This window comes from Camelina sativa, chromosome 4 (genome assembly GCF_030686135.1).
Source record: "Camelina sativa cultivar CO46 ecotype springtype chromosome 4, ASM3068613v1".
NCBI classification, from domain to species: Eukaryota; Viridiplantae; Streptophyta; class Magnoliopsida; order Brassicales; family Brassicaceae; genus Camelina; species Camelina sativa.
The window spans coordinates 7,391,171-7,405,240 of NC_141883.1; the positions used below are offsets into that span (position 1 = coordinate 7,391,171).

The window sequence follows — 14,070 nt, forward strand, 5'->3', positions numbered from 1 at the left end:
GACTACACACCACAACAGAATTCAGTAGTTGAACGTAAACATCAACACTTGTTAAATGTAGCTCGCTCTTTACTTTTTCAGTCTAATATTCCATTACAACATTGGAGTGATTGTGTTTTAACAGCTGTGTTCTGAATCAATAGGATACCATATCCTTTACTTGATAATAAATCTCTTTTTGAGCTTCTTCTTAAGAAATTACCTGATTATAGTCTATTAAAGTCTTTTGGTTGTTTGTGTTATGTATCAACTTACTCAAAGGATAGACATAAGTTTTCTCCTAGAGCTAAGCCATGTGTTTTCTCTTGGTTATCTTGCTGGTTTCAAAGGGTATAAAGTCCTTGATTTAGAGTCCAATTCCATTTCCATTTCCAGAAATGTTGTTTTTCAAGAAAACCAATTTCCTTTTAAAACAAGTGAACATCTTTCCTCCTCTGTTGATATGTTTCCTAATTATATTTTGTCTTTACCACCACCTCTACATTTTATTGATTCTGAGTGTGCTAGTGATTTTGAAAGCTCTTTGATTGATCATTCATCTGCATCAACATCTACTACATCTAATACGCATTTGAATTCGGGCACCATCGATACTGCAACTGAGCATAACACTGGGAGTGGTTCTCTGATAGTTACTAGGCCTAAACGAACTACTAAGCCCCCTAGTTATCTGTCTGAGTATCACTGTTCTTTAGTACCTTTTCCAAAGTCGTTTACTGAGGCTATGAAATTGAAGAAATGGAATGATGCAGCTAATAACGAGTTACATGCTCTTGAACTGAATAAGACTTTTGAGGTTCAAACACTACCTGCGGGTAAGAATGTTGTCGGTTGCAAATGGATCTTTACCATAAAATACAATTCTAATGGCAGTGTGGAGAGATACAAGGCTCGCTTGGTGGCACAAGGTTTTACTCAACAGGTGGGTGTAGATTACTTGGATACCTTCTCACCTGTGGCTAAGTTGACTAGTGTGAAGTTTATACATGGTCTTGCTGCTAGACAGGGTTGGAGTCTCACGCAAATGGATGTTTCGAATGCCTTCCTCCATGGAGGTCATGAAGAGGAGATTTACATGCATTTGCCTCCTGGTTATACACCTCCACTGAACACTACATTGCCTCCAAATCCAATTTGCCGTCTCCGTAAGTCCTTATATGGCCTTAAACAAGCCTCTCGCCAATGGTACAAACGACTCTCCTCTGTCTTACTTGGTGCGAATTATCTCCAGTCCCCAGCTGATAATACACTGTTTGTCAAAGAGGGAACTGGTGTTTTTGTTGTTGTGCTTGTCTATGTAGATAACATCATGATAGCAAGTGATAATAATAAGGCAGTGGAGAACTTAAAGGATCTATTAAAGTCTGAATTCAAGATTAAATACTTAGGTCTTGCTAGGTTCTTTTTAGGCTTGGAGATAGCTCGATTTGATACGGGAATCTCTATTTATCAGAGAAAGTATGCCCAAAATTTGTTGTCTGATGCTGGATTCCTCGATTGCAAGCCAAGCTCGGTTCTTATGGATCCTAATGTGCATCTCACTAAAGACATGGGTACACTTCTTCCAAGTCCGAAAGCTTACAGAGAACTAATAGGTCGATTGTTAGTTAACAATCACAAGACCTAATATTACCTTTGCAGTAAACCAATTAAGTCAGTTCATATCAGCTCCTTCCGATGTCCATTTGCAGGCTGCACATAAGGTTATACGCTATATCAAGGCTAATCTTGGACAGGGTTTGATGTATTATGCAGATACAGAGTTGTGCTTAAATGGTTTTGCAGATGCTGACTGGGGTACTTGCAAGGACACTAGACGATCAATTACAGGCTATTGCATTTATCTTGGTACTTCTCTTATATCTTCGAAGTCGAAGAAACAAGCCGTCACAAGTCGGAGCAGTACAGAGTCAGAATATCGAGCTATGGCACATGCGACTTGCGCAATCATCTGGTTACAACAACTTCTCAAAGACCTCCACGTCAAAGTTACATGTCCTTCGAAGTTGTTCTGCGATAACAAGTCTGCCCTTCATATTGCTATGAACCCGGTGTTCCATGAACGCACCAAACATATAGAGATTGATTGCCACACTGTTCGTGACCAGGTCAAAGCAGGTACATTGCGGACATTACATGTTCCAACCGAGAACCAAGATGCTGATATACTAACGAAGCCTCTCCAACCCGGTCCTTTCCATCATCTACTCAAGCTCATGTCACTATCAAGTCTTTATCTTCCAAACCAGACAGTTCGAAGCTAAACACTTGGGGGGGGAGATGTATTAGGATAGATGGTTCAAACTGGTTATCTCAATAAACCAAGATTAATTCTGGTTTACTGTTTAGTATAAATACTTGAGGATCAACATTAATTGGTTTTAACTTCTTGTAACAAACTTTCTAATCAGATTAATGAAACGGTGTTTCTCTCCTCCGATCGTTCTTCATCTTTTCCGGTTAATCGGAATTTAATACCTACGTTGACGTGGCCAATCCCGCTACTGGTTGGCTTTTTGACGGTGACAGTGTTATATTCGGTGTCGACGTATTTGTCACTGAAGTTTTTAACAAATGGGAAGTGTTCTCCTTCACTAACAATTTGCATAACCGCCTTCTTGAATGGACGATACCCAACTTCTCCTCTATGTATCTGACGTGTTCATGATCGGACGAAGAAGCTGGTGAGTTCCTCATAAGTTATAATTAAGTGATCTAAGTAAATATGATTTAATGAAAAATTTATAACTATTTACTATGTTCCTATGTATAACTCTTAGGGCTTTGACAGTGTATCCAAGTGGCGATGGGGAAGGACAGGGTAACTCATTGTCGTTATATGTTTATGCGGTTGGTGTTAAGCCGTATGAAAAGATTTACCTAAAAGCTAAGCTACGAATTATAGATCAGAAAGATTCAAAAGACGTGGAGAAGAAAGGTATATTATATGAGAAGGTTTTTTCTCAACTTTTTTTAATAACATGACATCTCTGACCTCATTCTTACTTTAATTCAAAACTATGGGTTAAAAAACTTAAATAGATTCATCTCAATTCCCTAGCAAACACCACATAAATTCATTTCAATTTTAATTCAAAACTATGGAGCAAAAAAGCCAAAAAAAATAGGCCGTTTTCTAGCCAACATGACTAATTAAAAAAGTTAAATATATTTTCTTTTCCATGTCTCTCTGCTTCTACGAATTTAGCATCATTTCGAAGCATCAACTACATAATCTGAGAAGGTATTAAAGTTTTACCTATGGTTGGTTGTCCCTCATTTCTTACATCATCACCAATTTTGTCACCGGCTTTATTCCTCTTTGATGACCTAAATGGTTAAAAACCACATTATTTATTATATAGAAGTACTCAGATTTATCTTCTTCTACCAAATCTTTAATTATTTTTGGTTTTTTAATTTAGTATTATTTCATAGCAAAAATCTTTATAGTTTACTTTTGTTAAAGAAAAAGTAATCTATTTTACAAAAATAGATTTAATCTATTTTGTTTTTACGATTTATAAAATTTTCACTTATTTTTTATCGCAACTGGAACTTTATTACTTAACTATTTTTTCGGTTTCACATGTCAATATTTACTATATATTAAAATATAATAAAGTAGAGTTGTGAGAAATTGTCATTTGGCACCCTCTATTTTTAAAACATGTGTCATTTTTTTCAATTTTAATGAAATAAAAAGACACATTATTGCTAATCTAAAACTAAATTTTCTACACACATTTTTTAAATTTGGGACATTTTATTTATTCAGTTTATCTAGATTTACATTTACTTCTTTCAACCAATTACCTTTATGACTTTATGTGTGGACATTTTCTTTTGTTCAAACTGTTCATGTTGCAATAATGCATATGACCAAATTAATTACAATTAATATGCTTTATAACTGTATTTATTGCCATGAATGTGATTACTCAGAATAATGTGTCAATGAAATTTCTTACAAACTTCAAACAATGTTTAGCTATATGTCTCTCTTTTCCCATCATTTCCCATGGTATTTTTTCTTAATATTATTTCTTATGAAGTTTTTTTTAAAAAACATGATGTCTTGCATTATGATGATTAACAGATTAATTTCTCTAGGACTATTTGATGAAATCGTTTACAAAGCCATGTTAATGTTTTTTTTTTTGGGTATCAGAGTCTTGTCAATATTTATTAGCCTCTTTCAAAGGATTATGTTTTATGATAGTGATTTAAAGTTTTTGCATTGTTTTGTAATATGATTTTTGTAACTTTCAAACTATAGTTGGAAGTCTTAAGTGATGAAGATGAGCCTAATGCTTGACTCCTAAAGCACAATCTCTTTGGCTTTGAACATTCACTCATAATATTATAGTTGTAAGTCCCTTAGATTTCTCCTCTTAAGTCCTCTGATCTTCAACTACAATATATTCCCAAGTTTATGTTTTCTAAATTTGCTTTGTTTTTCATTTTTAAAAGTTCTTTATTCCCATTACAAAAAAAATATTTTACTTTGCATATTGATAAAAAGATTGAGCCTAATTTAACCGTGTAATGCATATATAAATGGTCAAAAGATCACATATTTCTTTATGCCTCTTTGGAATAACTTCCCAAACTTTACAACATCCTTTTGCATTACACGGAAAAATATTACAGAGACCTATTGTAATATATACACATATTGTAACCTCGATACTTTCATCAAAGACATATGTCAATTAAAAGTAGTCTAAATTATAGTAGATTAACATGTACAAAAACAAAACTACTTTTCTATCGCATTGGTATTGTTTGAGTTGCCAAACATAACTCATGTCTATTTTCCTGTAACCCTTACTCCATCCGTCATTATGCCAAAAAAATCTTATACAATTTCCTATGGTTATCTATATTTTTATATTTTACATTTAGGATATAATTTTGAAGAGATATGGTTTAGTATTTAGATTATAAGATTAAAAGCATGATGCTATTTTAGTATTTTTAGAATTTAGAAATGATTTACTAAATTTAAAACCAAAACTTATTTTTAACACACTTCATAGTTATAAACTTATAAATGTATGTTTTTAAATTCTTTTCAAGGCATATATAAATAATATTATGAACATTTCATATATAATTTACAATGAAATTTTATTTTACATATAAAATATTTGATTTTATAACCCACACATCGCGTGGGTAACTTTCTAGTAGATATATATAGTTGTGTGACTAACAGTTGAAAGCTGGTCGGATCAACCAAACAGTTGGGGATTCCAGAAGTTTGTACCGTTTGCTGATCTTAAGAATACTTCTAAAGGTCTTCTCGTGAATGATACATTGAAGATAGAGGTTGAATTTAAAGAGTTCTCTAACGTCGAGAAGTACAACTGGTACAAATTCTTTTATTTGACCGTTTTGTGCATTTCCTTGCATCTCAAGTTACAAAGACACATTTGATAGTAAGAGTATATATATTCATTTGCAAACAGGACATTTATTGTCTATCCAAAAGGAAACGTTAGGGATGGTGCTCCAGCTGATTGGGTTTCAATGTACGTCCAAATAGACACTTCAGCACTACTTAACTCTCCTAAAGAAGTTTACGCAGAAGTCAAATTCTTCATTTATAACCCGAAAGAGGACAAGTATTTTACATATCAAGGTACATCCTTATGCCCTTTTCCTACCTCTTTCTCCTGTAACATCTGCTTTCTTATATCTCTAGTGAATTTATCAAAATTTTATTGCAAGTTGTAGACAAAAAACACAAGGGCCATTGCCTAAAATAGTTAATGGTGAAATGAAAATTGGTTTTACTATATTGCTTTAAACAAAACAAAACAAAAAGCTATTAAAAATTTTAAAACTAAAACAACTGAGACGATGATGGTTTTACATAATTTCAAATGCCAAAATTTTCAATTAAAATACATAATCTCCAACTTATGTCTGGTACACAGAGACGGATGCAAAACGCTTTTTTCTGTCCAACCCATACTGGTGATACGGTAACGTTAGATCCTACGGCGAAGTAGCCAATCCAAATGCTGGTTGGCTTTTCGACGGTGACAGTGTTTTATTCGGTGTTGACATATTTGTCACTGAAGTTTTTAACAAAATGGAAGTGTTCTCCTTCACAAAGAGTTTGCATAACCGCCTTCTCAAATGGACGATACCCAACTTCTCCTCACTAGAACAAAAAGTCTATCTATGATCTAACATGTCCTATGTATAACGTCTCCTCACTAGAAGCTGGTGAGTTCCTCATAAGTCATAACTTTTCTAATTAGTATGATTTAATAAATATTTTAACTATTTTCCTATCTATAACTCTTAGGGCTCTAAAAGTGTATCCAAGAGGCGATGGGGAAGGACAGGGTAACTCATTGTCGTTAAATGTTATTGCGCCTGATATTAAGCCTTATGAAAAAGTTTACCTAAAAGCTAAAGTACGAATTATAAATCAGAAGGACTCTAAAGATATGGAGACGAAAGGTAAATCTTATATAAAGCTACGAATAATAGTGTGACTAATGTTACTTTGATAATATTGTTCTTTCAGATTTAACCATTCTTTTGTCACTCTCTTATCGACAGTCGAAAGCTTGTCGGATCAATCAAGCAGTTGGGGATTCCAGAGATTTGTATCGTTTGCTGATCTTAAGGACACTTCTAAAGGTCTTCTCGTGAATGATACATTGAAGTTAGAGGTCGAATTTGAAGACTTATCTAACACTAAATACTTTCCAAGTTAAGTTTTGCCTTGTGCGATCGACCAGTCGAACCAGGGAGCTTTGAACAAAACCAGAGAGCTTTGAACAAAACCAGAGAACCATACCGAAGCTACTTGGATTAGTCAACCAAATTCACATATTTTTTCTGTTTTTTTATTAAAGTGTGTATGTGTTAATAATTGGAGGATTGGTCTTCCTAAGGTAGGAGCCTATCTACCACTATTCCCAATTCTCCATGCTTTTTTGTGTGCTTATTTCCTAATTAAATAAATGAAAACCAAGAATAAAGGCAGTCTTCATCTTACTTAACATAAGATCCAACAATGACTGTAAAACAAAACTTCTAAAATCAACTTGGAAATAAGTTTGCGTATTATAGTAATTTGAAATACTAAAAATTTTCTCACCAAAATGAACTTCATGTTCCTAGGTTTCATGAGTTACCGTCCTTATTGCATTCCATAGAAAATTTCAGATACTAGTTTCCATTCACCGCTCTCTAACCTCCATATATATACTGTACATAGCTTATTCGCGGGGGGTTTTATAGACGATGTTCATATACATAAGAGATCCTTAAGAAGTGGTGCAAACTCTTCTAAATAATATATATCCACCTACGTCAGGGAATAATATAACAACTGCTTTCTTTGTTTAAGTTGTAGACGACCCAGTAAAGGTGTTCGTTCAAGCTAACGGTGACACACAAACCAACACCGGGCAACGTAAAATGAGGATGTTAGCCGGTCACAGATGAATAAATATGCAACTTTGTACCCCAAAATGACACCGTTTTCGATTCGTGTGACTAGTGCAAAGTCTCTGAATAGTTCTTCTGTAGGAGGATGCGATTGAGGATGAGGAGGGATCTTAACATAGTTTCGTGAATTCGGATTAGCCACCTATAGTAGGTTATATTATTAGAGATCGTATTAGCCAAACTCTGATGAGAATAAATCCTACATCGGTGTAAGCCTCGAACGTTTCTGTTATGAGAGAAGACATGTAAGAACCTGGAGATCGTGGAAGTCCCCAAATCTTGCATCCAAGTAAGCCATTACTTATTTCGGAGAGTCCCTGCACGATGAATGCTAGTTTTTGTGATGGTATGACAGGAAATGCTCTCGGAAATATTAACTTAGTTAGACCAAAATACTCAAAAGTAAAAACAAAACTAAGCCAAAAAGGTAAAACCATCCTACACCTCATTCCTCTTAGGAAATAAAAATAGATAGAAAAATTAATAAGAAGCAAGGAAACTCCTCTCACAATTCTCTTGTAGGGATAGGGTGCAGCGAACGTGGGAGAACAAACTTGGAAGAGAATGAGTCAAAAAGGTCTTCAAACGGATTCCAGTCTCTAGCAAATCTCAAAACGTGACCATCGCTGCTACATTCCAAGTTCTTGTGACGCCCAAGCTTGTCTTTGAACAAGTTGAAGAAACAGAGTATCTATAGGAGTTACACACTGTCACGGGATGTACCTGAAGGACTTCAAACGAAGCGGGAAGACAGTGCGATACATCGATCGTGGAGTTGTTGACCATGGGCGAAAAAGGTGTCAGGCTAAAAAGGTGTTCGTTGGAAGCTACAAGCAAGTGGAGTGTTGAAGTCAACATAATGATGGGGTTTCTCCTATGACTCATTGGACAAAGAGAGGTTCTTGAAAGACATGGTGCATAAGAGGATTTGCTGGATAAAGAAGAGTATGTGAAGATTGTTGCTGCATATAAAAGAGAAGCAGCTCACATCCTTATTCGGTTACCACTTTTATAGAGAGAAAAGTGTGTGCTTGTCTATGTAGATAACATCATGATAGCAAGTGATAATAATAAGGCAGTGGAGAACTTAAAGGATCTATTAAAGTCTGAATTCAAGATTAAATACTTAGGTCCTGCTAGGTTCTTTTTAGGCTTGGAGATAGCTCGATTTGATACGGGAATCTCTATTTATCAGAGAAAGTATGCCCAAAATTTGTTGTCTGATGCTGGATTCCTCGATTGCAAGCCAAGCTCGGTTCTTATGGATCCTAATGTGCATCTCACTAAAGACATGGGTACACTTCTTCCAAGTCCGAAAGCTTACAGAGAACTAATAGGTCGATTGTTAGTTAACAATCACAAGACCTAATATTACCTTTGCAGTAAACCAATTAAGTCAGTTCATATCAGCTCCTTCCGATGTCCATTTGCAGGCTGCACATAAGGTTATACGCTATATCAAGGCTAATCTTGGACAGGGTTTGATGTATTATGCAGATACAGAGTTGTGCTTAAATGGTTTTGCAGATGCTGACTGGGGTACTTGCAAGGACACTAGACGATCAATTACAGGCTATTGCATTTATCTTGGTACTTCTCTTATATCTTCGAAGTCGAAGAAACAAGCCGTCACAAGTCGGAGCAGTACAGAGTCAGAATATCGAGCTATGGCACATGCGACTTGCGCAATCATCTGGTTACAACAACTTCTCAAAGACCTCCACGTCAAAGTTACATGTCCTTCGAAGTTGTTCTGCGATAACAAGTCTGCCCTTCATATTGCTATGAACCCGGTGTTCCATGAACGCACCAAACATATAGAGATTGATTGCCACACTGTTCGTGACCAGGTCAAAGCAGGTACATTGCGGACATTACATGTTCCAACCGAGAACCAAGATGCTGATATACTAACGAAGCCTCTCCAACCCGGTCCTTTCCATCATCTACTCAAGCTCATGTCACTATCAAGTCTTTATCTTCCAAACCAGACAGTTCGAAGCTAAACACTTGGGGGGGGAGATGTATTAGGATAGATGGTTCAAACTGGTTATCTCAATAAACCAAGATTAATTCTGGTTTACTGTTTAGTATAAATACTTGAGGATCAACATTAATTGGTTTTAACTTCTTGTAACAAACTTTCTAATCAGATTAATGAAACGGTGTTTCTCTCCTCCGATCGTTCTTCATCTTTTCCGGTTAATCGGAATTTAATACCTACGTTGACGTGGCCAATCCCGCTACTGGTTGGCTTTTTGACGGTGACAGTGTTATATTCGGTGTCGACGTATTTGTCACTGAAGTTTTTAACAAATGGGAAGTGTTCTCCTTCACTAACAATTTGCATAACCGCCTTCTTGAATGGACGATACCCAACTTCTCCTCTATGTATCTGACGTGTTCATGATCGGACGAAGAAGCTGGTGAGTTCCTCATAAGTTATAATTAAGTGATCTAAGTAAATATGATTTAATGAAAAATTTATAACTATTTACTATGTTCCTATGTATAACTCTTAGGGCTTTGACAGTGTATCCAAGTGGCGATGGGGAAGGACAGGGTAACTCATTGTCGTTATATGTTTATGCGGTTGGTGTTAAGCCGTATGAAAAGATTTACCTAAAAGCTAAGCTACGAATTATAGATCAGAAAGATTCAAAAGACGTGGAGAAGAAAGGTATATTATATGAGAAGGTTTTTTCTCAACTTTTTTTAATAACATGACATCTCTGACCTCATTCTTACTTTAATTCAAAACTATGGGTTAAAAAACTTAAATAGATTCATCTCAATTCCCTAGCAAACACCACATAAATTCATTTCAATTTTAATTCAAAACTATGGAGCAAAAAAGCCAAAAAAAATAGGCCGTTTTCTAGCCAACATGACTAATTAAAAAAGTTAAATATATTTTCTTTTCCATGTCTCTCTGCTTCTACGAATTTAGCATCATTTCGAAGCATCAACTACATAATCTGAGAAGGTATTAAAGTTTTACCTATGGTTGGTTGTCCCTCATTTCTTACATCATCACCAATTTTGTCACCGGCTTTATTCCTCTTTGATGACCTAAATGGTTAAAAACCACATTATTTATTATATAGAAGTACTCAGATTTATCTTCTTCTACCAAATCTTTAATTATTTTTGGTTTTTTAATTTAGTATTATTTCATAGCAAAAATCTTTATAGTTTACTTTTGTTAAAGAAAAAGTAATCTATTTTACAAAAATAGATTTAATCTATTTTGTTTTTACGATTTATAAAATTTTCACTTATTTTTTATCGCAACTGGAACTTTATTACTTAACTATTTTTTCGGTTTCACATGTCAATATTTACTATATATTAAAATATAATAAAGTAGAGTTGTGAGAAATTGTCATTTGGCACCCTCTATTTTTAAAACATGTGTCATTTTTTTCAATTTTAATGAAATAAAAAGACACATTATTGCTAATCTAAAACTAAATTTTCTACACACATTTTTTAAATTTGGGACATTTTATTTATTCAGTTTATCTAGATTTACATTTACTTCTTTCAACCAATTACCTTTATGACTTTATGTGTGGACATTTTCTTTTGTTCAAACTGTTCATGTTGCAATAATGCATATGACCAAATTAATTACAATTAATATGCTTTATAACTGTATTTATTGCCATGAATGTGATTACTCAGAATAATGTGTCAATGAAATTTCTTACAAACTTCAAACAATGTTTAGCTATATGTCTCTCTTTTCCCATCATTTCCCATGGTATTTTTTCTTAATATTATTTCTTATGAAGTTTTTTTTAAAAAACATGATGTCTTGCATTATGATGATTAACAGATTAATTTCTCTAGGACTATTTGATGAAATCGTTTACAAAGCCATGTTAATGTTTTTTTTTTTGGGTATCAGAGTCTTGTCAATATTTATTAGCCTCTTTCAAAGGATTATGTTTTATGATAGTGATTTAAAGTTTTTGCATTGTTTTGTAATATGATTTTTGTAACTTTCAAACTATAGTTGGAAGTCTTAAGTGATGAAGATGAGCCTAATGCTTGACTCCTAAAGCACAATCTCTTTGGCTTTGAACATTCACTCATAATATTATAGTTGTAAGTCCCTTAGATTTCTCCTCTTAAGTCCTCTGATCTTCAACTACAATATATTCCCAAGTTTATGTTTTCTAAATTTGCTTTGTTTTTCATTTTTAAAAGTTCTTTATTCCCATTACAAAAAAAATATTTTACTTTGCATATTGATAAAAAGATTGAGCCTAATTTAACCGTGTAATGCATATATAAATGGTCAAAAGATCACATATTTCTTTATGCCTCTTTGGAATAACTTCCCAAACTTTACAACATCCTTTTGCATTACACGGAAAAATATTACAGAGACCTATTGTAATATATACACATATTGTAACCTCGATACTTTCATCAAAGACATATGTCAATTAAAAGTAGTCTAAATTATAGTAGATTAACATGTACAAAAACAAAACTACTTTTCTATCGCATTGGTATTGTTTGAGTTGCCAAACATAACTCATGTCTATTTTCCTGTAACCCTTACTCCATCCGTCATTATGCCAAAAAAATCTTATACAATTTCCTATGGTTATCTATATTTTTATATTTTACATTTAGGATATAATTTTGAAGAGATATGGTTTAGTATTTAGATTATAAGATTAAAAGCATGATGCTATTTTAGTATTTTTAGAATTTAGAAATGATTTACTAAATTTAAAACCAAAACTTATTTTTAACACACTTCATAGTTATAAACTTATAAATGTATGTTTTTAAATTCTTTTCAAGGCATATATAAATAATATTATGAACATTTCATATATAATTTACAATGAAATTTTATTTTACATATAAAATATTTGATTTTATAACCCACACATCGCGTGGGTAACTTTCTAGTAGATATATATAGTTGTGTGACTAACAGTTGAAAGCTGGTCGGATCAACCAAACAGTTGGGGATTCCAGAAGTTTGTACCGTTTGCTGATCTTAAGAATACTTCTAAAGGTCTTCTCGTGAATGATACATTGAAGATAGAGGTTGAATTTAAAGAGTTCTCTAACGTCGAGAAGTACAACTGGTACAAATTCTTTTATTTGACCGTTTTGTGCATTTCCTTGCATCTCAAGTTACAAAGACACATTTGATAGTAAGAGTATATATATTCATTTGCAAACAGGACATTTATTGTCTATCCAAAAGGAAACGTTAGGGATGGTGCTCCAGCTGATTGGGTTTCAATGTACGTCCAAATAGACACTTCAGCACTACTTAACTCTCCTAAAGAAGTTTACGCAGAAGTCAAATTCTTCATTTATAACCCGAAAGAGGACAAGTATTTTACATATCAAGGTACATCCTTATGCCCTTTTCCTACCTCTTTCTCCTGTAACATCTGCTTTCTTATATCTCTAGTGAATTTATCAAAATTTTATTGCAAGTTGTAGACAAAAAACACAAGGGCCATTGCCTAAAATAGTTAATGGTGAAATGAAAATTGGTTTTACTATATTGCTTTAAACAAAACAAAACAAAAAGCTATTAAAAATTTTAAAACTAAAACAACTGAGACGATGATGGTTTTACATAATTTCAAATGCCAAAATTTTCAATTAAAATACATAATCTCCAACTTATGTCTGGTACACAGAGACGGATGCAAAACGCTTTTTTCTGTCCAACCCATACTGGTGATACGGTAACGTTAGATCCTACGGCGAAGTAGCCAATCCAAATGCTGGTTGGCTTTTCGACGGTGACAGTGTTTTATTCGGTGTTGACATATTTGTCACTGAAGTTTTTAACAAAATGGAAGTGTTCTCCTTCACAAAGAGTTTGCATAACCGCCTTCTCAAATGGACGATACCCAACTTCTCCTCACTAGAACAAAAAGTCTATCTATGATCTAACATGTCCTATGTATAACGTCTCCTCACTAGAAGCTGGTGAGTTCCTCATAAGTCATAACTTTTCTAATTAGTATGATTTAATAAATATTTTAACTATTTTCCTATCTATAACTCTTAGGGCTCTAAAAGTGTATCCAAGAGGCGATGGGGAAGGACAGGGTAACTCATTGTCGTTAAATGTTATTGCGCCTGATATTAAGCCTTATGAAAAAGTTTACCTAAAAGCTAAAGTACGAATTATAAATCAGAAGGACTCTAAAGATATGGAGACGAAAGGTAAATCTTATATAAAGCTACGAATAATAGTGTGACTAATGTTACTTTGATAATATTGTTCTTTCAGATTTAACCATTCTTTTGTCACTCTCTTATCGACAGTCGAAAGCTTGTCGGATCAATCAAGCAGTTGGGGATTCCAGAGATTTGTATCGTTTGCTGATCTTAAGGACACTTCTAAAGGTCTTCTCGTGAATGATACATTGAAGTTAGAGGTCGAATTTGAAGACTTATCTAACACTAAATACTTTCCAAGTTAAGTTTTGCCTTGTGCGATCGACCAGTCGAACCAGGGAGCTTTGAACAAAACCAGAGAGCTTTGAACAAAACCAGAGAACCATACCGAAGCTACTTGGATTAGTCAACCAA

General features: G+C 34.0%; 1 pseudogene; it reads left to right on the forward strand.

Annotated features, from left to right (window-relative positions):
- Positions 1-5,481: 5,481 nt before the first annotated feature.
- LOC104783660 (uncharacterized) lies at positions 5,482-13,961 on the forward strand (annotated as a pseudogene).
- The last annotated feature ends 109 nt before the right edge of the window (positions 13,962-14,070 follow it).